Below are 14,092 nucleotides of genomic sequence, written 5' to 3'. Positions count from 1 at the left end.
TATATTACCTGCCTACCCTCTAAGGTCCCATGTATATCTATAAATAATTTACTTTAATTCTTCCCTATTGATTTTTCTGAACATTTAACTTAGCAGCAGACAGATGTAGAAGGGGAAAACATGTCTCCGCCACTTAAGATAAACCATATATGGTAAAGATAAAAAAGGTGGTTGAGTGATTGAGTGTTGTCAGTAATGGACTTTAAATGCTCTTATAAACGTATAAGTAATGCCAACTTTTGGAGATACAGACCAATGAAGGCTGGTAGATTTTTATTGGTGTTCAAATGATACGAAAAAAAAGAATTGGAAACATATGGAAATAAGGGGTTTGGATCATACATATATTCAAAATGTTATCTTTTGGCTTGCTTTATGAGTGTGTTTAGGCATAAAATCTCATTGATTTATATGCCAATACAACAGGCATGCTTTTTGATTAATAATCAGTTTCATGAAATCATTGAAGAAAAGCAGTTTATGTAAAAGGCATTAAGAAGTACAAATTGCCAATTATAAAAATAGTGACAAGGATATAAAATACAGCATGGGAATATATTCAATAATATTGTAATAACCATGTATATTGTCAGATGGGTATTAGACTTACTAGGGTGATCACTCTGTAAGTTATATAAATGTCTAATCATGATTTTGTACACCTGAAACTAATATTGTTTGTCAACTGTAATTGAAAAATAAAATAAAAATTATAAAGATTCAAAGCAAAACAGTATGTACAATGTGGTATATATTCAATTTTTTAAATTAAACATGGAAATTTATGGGGTAACTAACCTTTTAATATGAAGTCCACTAGGAAAAAATAATTCAGGGCTGCTTTTCTTTTTGCTGTTAATTGTCCAACTTTTCACTGTGTAATGTATTAATTAACATGGTTTCCTTCCCCTGTAGCAGTCAAGTTATACGTATATAACCTAGGTTCAGCTAATTGGATGCTAACATACCAGACTATGAATCTAAAGTGAGTAACACAAGATCGAAGTGATGATTATAATTAATTTGGGGAAACTGCTACCATGTCTAGCAGTAGTGGTGTTTATGTTTAGAGGAGATGGAGGCCTACAAGTATAGGTGGCTCTGTCCTGGCAAGATTGTTCTGTCTAAAAGATTATTGTTTTGATTTTTGCTTCCTATTCTTCCAAACCTTATTTGGTTTCTGCCAGTCATAGACGTCTGTCTCCCTAGAAAATATAATAGTATCCAATATAACCTTCCAATGAAACCCTTTTTATTTTCTAGGATAGAACATACTGTTACTGATGTTGCTATTATGTAGCTAATGTTACTATTACTAGCAGGTAAGATTAACAACAGATACCATATACTGCTACCCAACGTTCCTGCACCAATGATGTTTAACAGACTCCAGATCACATCTTCTGGAGATTGCAAGAACCCATCATGTCTAATTTAACAATTAGAGAAGATTGGTATATTTGGCATAACAAAACAAAAAAATGTGTAAAATTTACCAAAAACAATATTATTGTTCACATGTTTGAGAATGATCCATTTTCTATTACAGAAGAGATAGAGTGTAGAAAAGTGTTCGGCAATAATAGCTGTAGTTTGATCTATAGGGCATGAGCTTTAGAAACACATACATCTGGATGTTGATCTTGTCCCTACTACTTGCCACTTGTGTGCCCTAGGTAAGTTACTGATGTTTCATCATCTGTAAAAATCAAATAATAAGAAATGTGAGGATTATGCAATACAATATTAAATATTACATTGCAACAAGCATGAAGCCTGACACATAATTATCATTTAATTAACAATTATTATTATTATACCTAAACGTTTATTGAGTGCTGATCATGAGTCAGGGACTGTGATGCTCTATTTATGTTATAAATGCAAATAATATTAAAAAATGTATGATGTAAATACTGTTTTTATCTCCATTTTACAGAAGAGGAATAAGGAAAATGAAACACAGAGAAGTTATAAACATTCTCAAGGTCACATGGCAAGTTTCATCTCTTCCATTTTTCTGCTTAAATTTGTATCTCCATACTCTTCAATGCACACTTTTTATTTGATCCTTCAAATTTCAATGTTTTGTTGTTTTATCTTCTGTGAACTGCAGAGTCATAGCCCAACAACTTACAAATAACTCCAGAATAATTTGTGAGTAGAGCCAGGGAAAAGTTACCCAGTTTTGGGTATCTTTTTCAAAGACATAAACAGAGACATCCACATACACCCATCCCGTTGGAGAAATCACCCTACAGAGCTAATACATAACTCACTTTTGGAACACTCAGATTATGTTTTGATACATCACATGCCTCTTTAAAAACATATTACCCTCAGATTAAGAGAAAGTAAGAAAGGACACATTTGGAAAAGCTGTAGCATGATGAGCTCAGCGAAACAATGTTGAGGGGTTCCAGCCTTGTTCTTGAATGAGAAACTCTTTTCATGAAGCAGTAGGACCTATTATTTCTTGTCTCATGTTAGCCTCAGGAAGAATGAAGGATTCCCAAAGTGTATTTCTCCACATTACATTTTAAGCATGTCACCAGGGGCACTGCTGACAAACCTGGATAAATATCCCTGTGGCAGAGTCAGTCAAAGGTGCTGCCAGTCATCCATATCTAATTCACTCTCATTTTATAAGATGATAAACAACTAAAAGCTCTTCTAAAAGCAGAGGATTTTGATCAGGTTTGGTACCAGACACTATCTTGTAGTTAAGCTTCTTTTTTGTAATGGATGTGAGGAGCTCTGATTGACAAGCATTTTATTTTATTTTTATTTTTATTTTTTCAAAGAATGCTTTCAGATGAAGATGAAATGCATCTCTTCATTTTCAGTGATACACTGAAATCTCATTAGACCACATATCTGATAGGAGGTTGATTATAAGACAATGTCAACTGCAGGTTGGAACTTGGGTTAAGCAAGAATGATCAGTAAGTGACACCATGTCTCAAACACTTCAGTCATTTTATAAGTCCTCTTTCGGAAGTATTTCCAAATGTTTTAGACAAATACACAATATTCTATCAACAAAATTGTACATTTCTTGATTGCATATTTATTTTTAAATTTATTTGCCTATATTTTATTTCCACTGCCTACTAACAGTCATACTTAGTGCATGGGGAATCTGTCCCATATTTGCTTCTAAATGACAGGTCTTATAAATAAGAGAAAAATGTATCCAGGATATACACATCTTATTTCACAATTTAGCTTCTTCAGTTTCAGATTTAATTAGTAATCTTATCAAAATGTGCAATTAAAAAGTAGCTTTTGCAGACTTAGAACTTTGAGAAAGTATCCAAGATGGCAGAGTAGATAAAAACTGTGCTTGCTTTCTCCAGTGACCGCATGAAAATTACAAGTAAATTATAGAACAATCAACCTGTAGAACAATCTGAAGACTAGCTGAACAGAAGTTTCATAACTAAGGAAATAAAGAAGAAGCCATGTCGAAACTAGTAGGAGGGGCAGAGGATCAGAGGCATGGAAAAAGCTGGCCCCAAACCTCCCTCTGGCATTTGAGAATTGGGAGGGATATCTTGGCTGCAGAGGTCCTCCCCAGAGGAGCGAGGGACCCCAGCCCCACAACAGGGTCCACAGCCCCGAGGAAGAGGAGCCCCCACAACATCTGGCTGTAAAAAACAGTGGGAATTCTGATTGTCCAAGTGGGAAAGAAGGTTGTGGGAAACTCAGACATACACTCAAAGGCCCTGCACACAGACTCTCTGACTTGTAGGCACTCATCCTGGGCTTCAGCAGAGGGAAAGTAACTCAGAGATCACTGAGTACATACAGGAAGAGACTGAGTTGTGTGGCCTCAGAACCAGAACTAGAGAAACAGTGGTCATTTTCCCTGTGTGGGGCTCTACTCTTGTGCAGCTGGCAGGCAGGAGCCATCTTGTCTATGCTGAAACCTCCTCTCCTGTCCCTGGCCAAATCTGAATCTGAATTGGCCTGGTGAAATCTACTTGCTCCACCTTGTTGACTCACTGGGACTCTGCCCCACCCAACTTGCCCAACACCTGAGGCACTTTCTCAGAGACCAGCTAGCCCCACCCCCATTGCACTCTTTCTTGGATAACTCTCTGGGGTCCGTGGGACCAAGGCAGGTGGCAGCTAGCCTTGGTGTGCACTGAAACTTTTGCTGAGTAGCTCCAGGATCAACACTGGCACCAAACCAGAATCTACATTAACCTGGTGACCATAACTCATCCCACCCTGGTGACACCCTAAGACCCCACTTCACTCAACTCACATATCACATCAGGCTCTATTAGTGAATGAGCCTTATGGGAGTCAGCAGGGGCCAGCAGGCCTTGGGGTGTCCTGCATTTTTTACGGAGGTACTCCAGGCCCAGAACTAGAGGCATCCATCCTTGGTTCAAACCACGACATATTCTACATGCCTCCAGGTCCAGCAATGGCAGCGATCAACTGCAGATCACTTTGTAGCCCCAACCAGATAGTTCCTGGCTGGTCACAGGCAGTGGATGCCCTAGGCCTGCATCATAGCCCCTACCAAGAGGCCCCAGAACCAACACACATGGAGGTTGGCTTCATACCAGAGCAGAGCACTACCCAATTATCCCCAAAAGTGGCACACCCAAAGGGCAGACACAGCAGGAACCAGAGCCCACTGGAATGAATTTTGCTACATGGGGTAAGCTCCACACACAGCAGCTCATATGATGTGGATATGGCCAAACTGTCAGTCTGGGGGTCAGTTCCACCCACTGACTTGCCAACAGCAATCCCGGCTCAACTATAATAGGAGGGCACAAATGATACAAACAAGAGACAATCCTGGAGTATTCAGCTCAGGTGACCAAAGAGACTGTATAGCTGGGTCCCACAGGGTACTTACTACATAAGGCCACTGACCATGTCTGGGAGATGTAACAAATATACCTAATATAGGTAAACAAACACAGAAAGGCAGCCAAAATGGGGAAACAAAGAAATATGTCCCTAATGAAAAAACAAGAAAAAATTCCAGAAAAAGAACTAAACGAAATGGAGGCAAGCAAGCTGCCAGATACAGAACTCAAAACAATGTTTATAAGGATGTTCATTGAACTTAGGGGAAGAATTGATGAACTCAGTGAGAACCTCAACAAAGAGATAGGTAGCATGGAAAAGGACACAGAAAACTTAAAACAGTCAGAAATGAAGAATACAATAACTGAAATGAAGAGTGTACTAGAAGGAATCACAAACAGACTAGATGAAGCAGAGGACTGAATCAGCGATTTGTAAGACAAGCTAGCAGAAAACACCCAATCAAAACAAACAAAAAAGAATTTTGAAAAAATGAAGATAGTTTAAAAGACCTCTGGAATAACATCAAGTGTAACAATATTTTCATCATAAGGGTACCAGGAGGAGAACAGAGAAAGTAAGGAATTGAGAATCTGTTTGAAGAGATAATGACAGAAAACTTTCCTAACTTGGCAAATGAAATAGACATACAAGTCCAAGAAGCACAGAGAGTGTCAAGCAAGATGAATCTAAACAGGGCCACACTAAGACATGTTATAATTAAAATGGCAAAGATTAAAGACAATGAGAGAATCGTAAAAGCAGCAAGAGAAAGGCAACTAGTTACTTGTAAGGGAGTTCCCAAAAGATTGTCAGCTGATTTCTCAACAGCAACTTTACAAGCCAGAAGGGATTGAATGAAATCTTACTATTTGCAACAACACGGATGGATCTAGAAGATATTGTGCTAGGTGAAATAAGTCAGACTGAGAAAGACAAATGCCATATGATCTCACTTATATGTGGAATCTATAGAACAAAATAGACAAAAGAGAAACAGACTCATAGATACAGAGAACAAACTGATGGTTGCCAGAGGAATTAAGAGGAGAAGGAGGTGGGGAGCTGGATGAAAAAGTGGAAGGGATTAAGAAGTACAAATTGGTAGTTACAAAATAGTCATGGGGATGTAAATTAAAGTATAGGAAATATAGCAATAATATAATAATAATTATATATAGTGCCAGACGGCTGCTAGACTAATAATAGGGATCACTACATAAATTATATAAATGTCTAACCACTGTGCTGGATAACTGGAACTGATATAAAATAGTATTGAATGTCAACTGCAACTGAAAAAATAAACAATTTTAAAATGTAGCTTTTGCTAAGATATGAGTTTGCAGAGATAATTTTCATAGCTAAAATATCTCTCTAGAGAACCACATGCTTGAATTTTGCTATTAGCCAAAGGGATATATAATAAACTCTGGATTTTTAAAAATATATTCTGTTGTTTTCCTTTACCAGGAACTCTTTTGGATAAACAAGGATAGTTATAAATCATTAACTTAATATGTTCCTGAGTCAGGTAACCATTTAGTATTCATGCAGTATTTTATTGAGCTCTTTTCTCCTTGTACAAATAGGAAATATTATCCCCACTATATGAAACAATGACATGCTTTCATTATGCTTTCAGCAGAAAGACTCTGTTTTTAATCTCCATATGATTTCCATATAATAATAGTATGTATGTAAGAGTAACAGAATAGAAGCCATAGTCATTTTCCTCTGTAATGTTTTTGAAAAGGGAAAAAAGAGATTATTAATATTGAACTATCTGTATGTCCCATCAACATAAATTATTACTTTTTATCATCATGCATTCCCTTTTCTAGATATGTGGCTCTTTCATGGTCTATATATACCTGTAATTGTGCAACTGGATTCTACCAAATGTTAACAGGCTGTTAACTAAGATCTAATCCTTTCAAAGGACTTCTTTTTGTGTGCCTTCTGTTTGAGGAAGATGGTACTGAAAAGGCAAATGATCCCAAAGAACTCTCTAGTCTTAAATATCACACAGTTATAATGCTACTATTTATCTTTAAAACAACATATGATGCATATTCACATATGCACAAGTATACACTATATGTATGTATCAGTATGCTATATCTAATTCTCTTAGAATACTTACATCAAAAGCAACTTCAGTGCTAAAACAATATTACTTCAAAAACTTGTAAGCCTACTCTTCAATTCCCATCACTTGTAGTGCTAAGTTTGCCAAGGTTTCCTGTTTTCAAAATTTTTAATCCCCTTATCTAAATGTCAGAAAAAGTAAAGGGAGAATACCGACTTACTGGCATAATATGAACTTGCTAATAAAACCAACTAGGGACATTTTGTAAATTCAAAATAGCTGTGCAGGGGGTACTAAAAGCTCAATAATGAGCACTTACATTATTAAAGACAAATTCTTTCATCCTAAAAGCTTTTGCTGTGACTTGAAATGGAGTAGGCAGCATATCAGCAACAGTTCTGAAATCTAGTACCAACACTCTCAAAATGAAGACATAACAAGAATAGTACAGAGACAATACAACAGTGAATCTCAAACCACTAAACATATTTTCCTTAAATTTCAATGGGCTGTCAAAAATCTACATGGACAAGTTTTTTTTATTTTTATTTTTAAAATTTAATCAGTTAACATCCACATGACTGAATGCAATGTAGACTCTCATTCGTTTATCAATACTCACTTTCCACTGGGATCATTTGGAATTTTGGTCTCTGACTCCTCTAAAATCGTTATAAAAGGCAGAAGCAATTCAAAGGCAAAGAGCTCATGTAATGAAGGACTGCCACCAGATTTTACCAGTCAACATCTCTGGGCCTTATTTTACTCACCTGGGAAATGAGATGAGAAGATATATCCCATTTATTTCTAACTTTATATGATCCTATGAGGGCCACAATGCTACCTTCAAGTTTCCCACCCTTTGTATAATAAGTATGAATAAAAATTAAATATCAAAATTACTTTTTCCTCCAGTTCTTAAAATCATTGTGTTGCAAACCTGGCAGGAGATAGCTTCACAATGTAATCTGATTTTCTTAAAATTTCATTTATTTTGACATGATGTTACCTCACTCCACATAGATAGGTCCCTGGAGTTTCTTCCTCGTCCTACACTCCTTGCTTACTCCTGTATTGCTGAAGTGCCAACTTAGAGAAGGACCTCATCATACTAGTGATAAGGAGACTGACGAAGATAAGTGTGTATGAGAAAAAGCGTCCTCAGTTTCTCTCTTTCCCATTTCATACATCTTGGGTCAGAGGTCAGCAAGGAAAGAGTCTTTGAAACACTAGGCATTGGAAGTGAAGAGGGAAGTAAGAAACTTTGTTTCTTAAGATTGACAGAAATAAATTGTAAAGGAGAAATCTTTTGTAAGGGATAGTGAACTAATTCTTACAGTCTGAGAAATGTATATATTTATTTGTAAGGTTGCGTTGTTTTTGGTGGGGTAATTCAGAATCATTGTTAGGAAGCTGTAGTCTATATAATATGTTGTCTCCAATCTTCATTAATTCTCTTCTAAAATTCAATCTTTTTAACATGGGTTAGAAGATGTTAGATAATCTGTCTGCTGTCTGTCTCTCTAGCCTAATTTTGCACATGAGGTGTGATAAAAAAATATGGCGAATGCTGCTGCCGAGTGCCATCCCACGGAAAGGCAGAAATCTTCAATATGGGAAGTGGCACATCGAACCTTAGTAACAGTGTGTGATAAGTTACAACTTGTTTGGTGAAGTCAGTTGGGTGTGAGCTACGGTTGAGAGAGGTCTGTTTTAAAGTATGCCATAAATCATCCTCCATCAAGACAATGCTCCATGTCACACATCTCTTCTGGTACTGCAATTTCTGTCAAATAAAAATATTAAGGTTTGAGTTGACTTCATAGAAATTGTGGTGTGAGCTGACCCTCTGTACAGCAGACAGGCAAGACTAAGAGACATGCAACTGAAATTATCTAAAGGTGGACAAATTGGGCTAGCAGGGAAGGAGGGAAGCAGGAAGTCCGAAGACACGTGCGGCATGGGCACAAAACGAAGACCTACTTTAGAGCTTTGAGCTCCCTGAATTCTGGAGCTACCACAGCCATGACAGAGGGAAGATTTCAGACTGCCAGAGCTCCCCTTTTGGCTCACAGTCCCACCTGAGGGATCAGCATGTAATACGGATGAGCCCAATGCTGACAGAAGAGACTCCAAGAAAAGATTGCGTTAACAAGGGTGAAAACAGACTTTTAAGCCCTCACTGCCAAGCAGAGGATGGAATGCTTAGGCCTGGAGCCTAGCCAACCCCTCTCTAACCTTCCAGAGCTTGTCCCACTCTAACCTTCCCAGTGATAAAAGCAGAATGGTAGCAGTGTCAGATCAAAAGAATAGAATACTTAGAGTTCTGAGAACTGTGGCCCCCCAGCCATGGACTCGCAGCAAAACTAGTTCTGGCGAAGGAGAGGAAGCCCTGGGTGCAGGACAGGCAATACTGGTGGTCGCCACCATTATCACAGCCACCTCTCACAACACACCCCACCCCCGCCCCCGCTCCGCCCCGACCCCCACCCATTTGGGCAGATCCCTGCAGGAGTAAACAGAGCTGTAACACACAGGCCCTGAATCTGGTGCAGGAACACCTTCAGAACTTCAGGAGCTTTCCACATCCCCCAACAGAGGAGGTGCCCTGAGACCCAGGCAACTTGCTTACAGAGGAGAACCCACCTTCCAGGGAATCTCCCCATTGTGTGAGAAACTGGAACAGTGCAGAGAAAATATAACACTGTAGTGTGAGAGAGAATAAAAGGCTGCAGTTGGAAGGAAATTAAGACTCTACTAACACCTACTAGAAAGCAAAGGAAAAACCAATTCCTTCAAACCTGTTGCAGAACCCACTCCTGTAGATGACTAGGAAGAGAAATATTTCACTAATTGCCATGAGTAACCAAGGTAACAAGACAGCTCAAGAAAGTGAAAAGTCTCCAGAAAATGAATTTAAAGATATGGAAATATGTGACATAAATGACAGAGAATTCAAGATTGCAGTTCTGAAAAAACACAATTAGGTGCAAGAAAACACAGACAGGCAGTTTAATGAACTCAGAAACACAATCAAAGAACAAAATGAACATTTTACTAAAGAGATTGAAATTTTAAAAGAGAACCAAATAGAATTTCTGGAGATTAAGAACTCAATCGAAGAAATTAAGAATGAAACAGCTAGCTTAGGTAGTAGAGCTGACCAGATGGAGGAAGGAATCAGTGACATTGAAGATAGAAATCTGGAAATGACACGGATGGAAGAGAGAGACTTGAGACTTAAAAGAAATGAAAGAACTCTACAAGAACTTTCTGACTCCGTCAGAAAGAGCAATATAAGAATAATGGGCATACCAGAAAGAGAAGAAAGGGAGAAGGGAACAGAGAGTATATTCAAACAAATAGTCGACGAGGACTTCCCAAACTGGTGAAAAGAACTGGATCCATGAATCCAAGAAGCAAATAGAATACCTAATTGCCTCAATCCCAACAGGCCTTCTCCAAGGCACCTTGTATTGAAGTTGTCAAAAATTAACGACAAAGAAAGAATCCTCAAAGCATCCAGGGAAGAGAAGACGGTGACCTACAAAGGAAAGGCCATTAGATTATTATCAGTTTTTTCAGCAGAAACTCCACAAGCCGGGAGGGAATGGAATCAAATATTCAAACAATTGAAAGAGAGAAATTATGAGCCAAAATTAATATATCCAGCAAAGATACCCTTTAGATATGAAGGAGGAATAAAGACATTTCCAGACATATAGAAGTTGAGGGAATTATCTAACACATGACCTGCACTACATGTAATACTGGAGGAGGCTATTTCACCTGAAACAAAAAAGCAACAGAATACAAAACCATGAGTAGTATTATGAACACACGGACAGAAGCAGGATATGGCTATCCCCTACACCAAATAAGACGTTATACACTTAAACATAACATACAGGGTAAAGAAGAAAAAAACAACCACTTAAAGAACAGGAGAAAAAAGACAACTTGCAACTGCAGCACAGCATAAATAGGGATATTTTGCAAAGACAAAAACTTGAAAGGTGGAAGAGTAAAGCACTGAACAGGCATAAGGGAATGGCGAAAGTAAGCATGCTAAGAAAATGGAATACTCTAAACATGAAACTCTCGTTTACATAAATTTAATGGTAACCACTCAAAAAACATCCAGAACTGAAACATATAATAAAAGAAGAATCAGGTGGAAAAATCATAGAATATCACCACACTGAAATAATGCACAGCAACAAAACTGCAAAGAAACAATGGAGACACCGTCCTACCACAAAACCAAACATGGAATGATAGGAAATCCTCATATTTCAATAATCACCATTTCAGTACTATTCGGCCATAAGAAAAGATGAAATAGTACCATTTGCTACAACATAGATGAATCTTGAAATTATAATGATAAGCAAAATAAGTCAGAAGGAAAAAGTAGAGAACCATATGATTTCACTGATATGTGGTATATAAACCAAAACAACAAAAGGAAAAGACAAGCAAATGAAGAAACAAAAACTCATAGACACAGACAATAGTTTAGTGGTTACCAGAGGGTAAGGGGGGTGGGGGGTGGGAGATGAGGGTAAAAAGGATCAAATATATGGTGATGGAAGGAGAACTGACTCTGGGTGGTGAACACACTATGTAATATATAGATGATGTATTACAGAATTGTGCACCTTTTATGTACAATCTATGTACCTTTGCTAACAATTGTTACCCCAATAAACTTTAATTTAGAAAAATTAAAACTTAAAATAATTAGGTTGTGTCGTCATCCACCTTATTCACAGTATTTGGCACTGTGCAATTTCTGGTTCTTCCCCAAAGTCAAAATGACCATGAAAGGGAAACGTTTTGAATTGATTCAGGACATCGAGGCAACCGTGACAGGGCCACTAAAGACATTCAGGAAGAGGACTTCCAGAAATGCTTCAGAAAGTGGCAAGAACGATGGGACAATTGTTTTCGAAGTGAGGGGAATATCTTGAGGGGGATTAATAGCAATGTTTCTTTTACTGTAATACTTTTTAAATTTTATTTATTTTTTAAATTAAAGTTTATTGGAGTGACAATTGTTAGCAAAGTCACATAGATTTCAGGTGTACAATTCTGTATTACATCATCAATATATCACATTGTGTGTTCACCACCCAGAGTCAGTTCTTTTTCAATCACCTTATATTTGATGTTTTTTTTTTTACCCTCGGTTACCAACACCCTCCTCCCCTACCCTGTTAACCACTAAAATATTGTCTGTGTCTATGAGATTTCTTTCCTTATTTGTTTGTCTTGTTCCTTTTTTGTTTTCAATTGTATATGCCACATAACAGTGAAATTATGTGGTTCTCGACTCTTACTGTTTCACCTATTTCACTCAGTATAATCATCTCAAGATTCATCCATGTTGTCACAAATGGCACTGTTTCCCCTTTTCTTATGGCAGAATAGTATTCCATTGTGTATACATACCACAACTTCTTAGTTTTATTTTTTTCCCCCCACAACTTCTTTATCCAATCATCTGTGGAAGGATACTTCGGTTGTTTCCAATTCTCGGCCACCATTAATAGAGCTGTGATGAACATCGGAGCACATATATCTTTATGGATAAAGGTTTTCAGATTTTTGGGGTAGATACCCAGGAGAGGGATATCTGGGTCATATGGCAATTCTATTCCTAATTTTTTGAGGAACCTCCACACTGCCTTCCATAATGGCTGCACCAGTCTGCATTCCCACCAACAGTGGATGAGGGTTCCTTTTTCTCCACAGCCTCGCCAACACTTGTTACTACTTGTCTTGTTGGTGATAGCCATTCTGACTGGGGTGAGGTGATATCTCATTGTGGTTTTTATTTGCATTTCTCTGATGATTAGTGATGTTGAGCATTTTTTCATATGTCTATTTGCCATTTGTATGTCCTCTTTGGAGAAATGTCTCTTCTGTTCATCTGCCCATTTTTTAATGGATTGTTTGGTTTTCTGTTGTTGAGTTGTAAGAGTCCCTTATATATTTTGGATATTAGCCCCTCATCAGAAGTGTTGTTTACAAAAATCTCCCATTTGGTTAGCTGCCTCTTTATTTTCTTGATGATTTCTTTTGCTGTGCATAAGCTTTATAGTTTGATATAGTTTCATTCATTTATTTTAGCTTTTATTTCCCTTGCCTTTGGAGTCAAATTTATGAATGCTCTTTGAACCCAAGGTCCATAAGGTTATTACCTATGTTTTCGTCTATGAATTTTATTGTTTCAGGTCTTTGACCCATTTTAAGTTAGTTTTGGTACATGGTGACAGATAGCAGTCTGGTTTCATTCTTTTGCACGTGGCTTTCCTATTCTGCCAGCACCATTTATTGAAGAGGCTGTCTTTTCTCAATTGTTTCGTTTTTGTCTTGTTTGTCGAAAGTTATCTGTCCATATTTATGTGGGTTTATTTCTGGGTTCTCAATTCTATTCCATTGGTCTGTGGGTCTGTTTTTCTGCCAATACCATACAGTTTTGATTATTGTTGCCCTGTGGTACAAGCTGAAGCTAGGGAGTGTGATCCCTCCAGCATTGTTCATTTTCCTTAGGGTTGCTTTGGCTATTCAAGGTCTTTTGTAGTTCCATATAAATCTGACGATTTTTTGTTCTATTTTTTAAAAAAAATGCCATTGGGATTTTGATGGGGATTGTATTAAATCTGTATAATGCTTTGGATAATATGGTTGTTTTAACTATGTTGATTCTTCCAATACATGGAAACGGAACGTCTTTCCATTTCTTTGTGTCATCTTCAAGTTCTTTTTAAAATGTGTTATAATTTTCAGTATATAGGTCTTTCACATTCTTTGTTAAGTTTATTCCTAGGTATTTTGTTCTTTTTGTTGCAATTACAAAAGGAATTTTTGTTGTTGTTGTTGTTTTGTTTTTTCTTTTCTGAGGTTTCATTGTTAGTACATAGGAATGTAATAGACTTTTGTCCGTTGAATTTGTAGCTGGCAACTTTACTGTACTAGTTTATAGTTTCCGATAGCTTTTTGGTGGATTCTTCAGGGTTTTCTATACATATAGTACCATGTTATCTGCAGAGGTGAATTTTCACCGCTTCATTCCCTATTTGGGTGCATTTTATACTTTTCTCTTGCCTGATTGATCTCGTTAGGACTTCCAATATTATGTTGAAAATTAGAGGTGAT

This window comes from Rhinolophus sinicus, chromosome X (genome assembly GCF_036562045.2).
Source record: "Rhinolophus sinicus isolate RSC01 chromosome X, ASM3656204v1, whole genome shotgun sequence".
NCBI classification, from domain to species: Eukaryota; Metazoa; Chordata; class Mammalia; order Chiroptera; family Rhinolophidae; genus Rhinolophus; species Rhinolophus sinicus.
Note: the sequence above shows the minus strand (reverse complement) of the source record.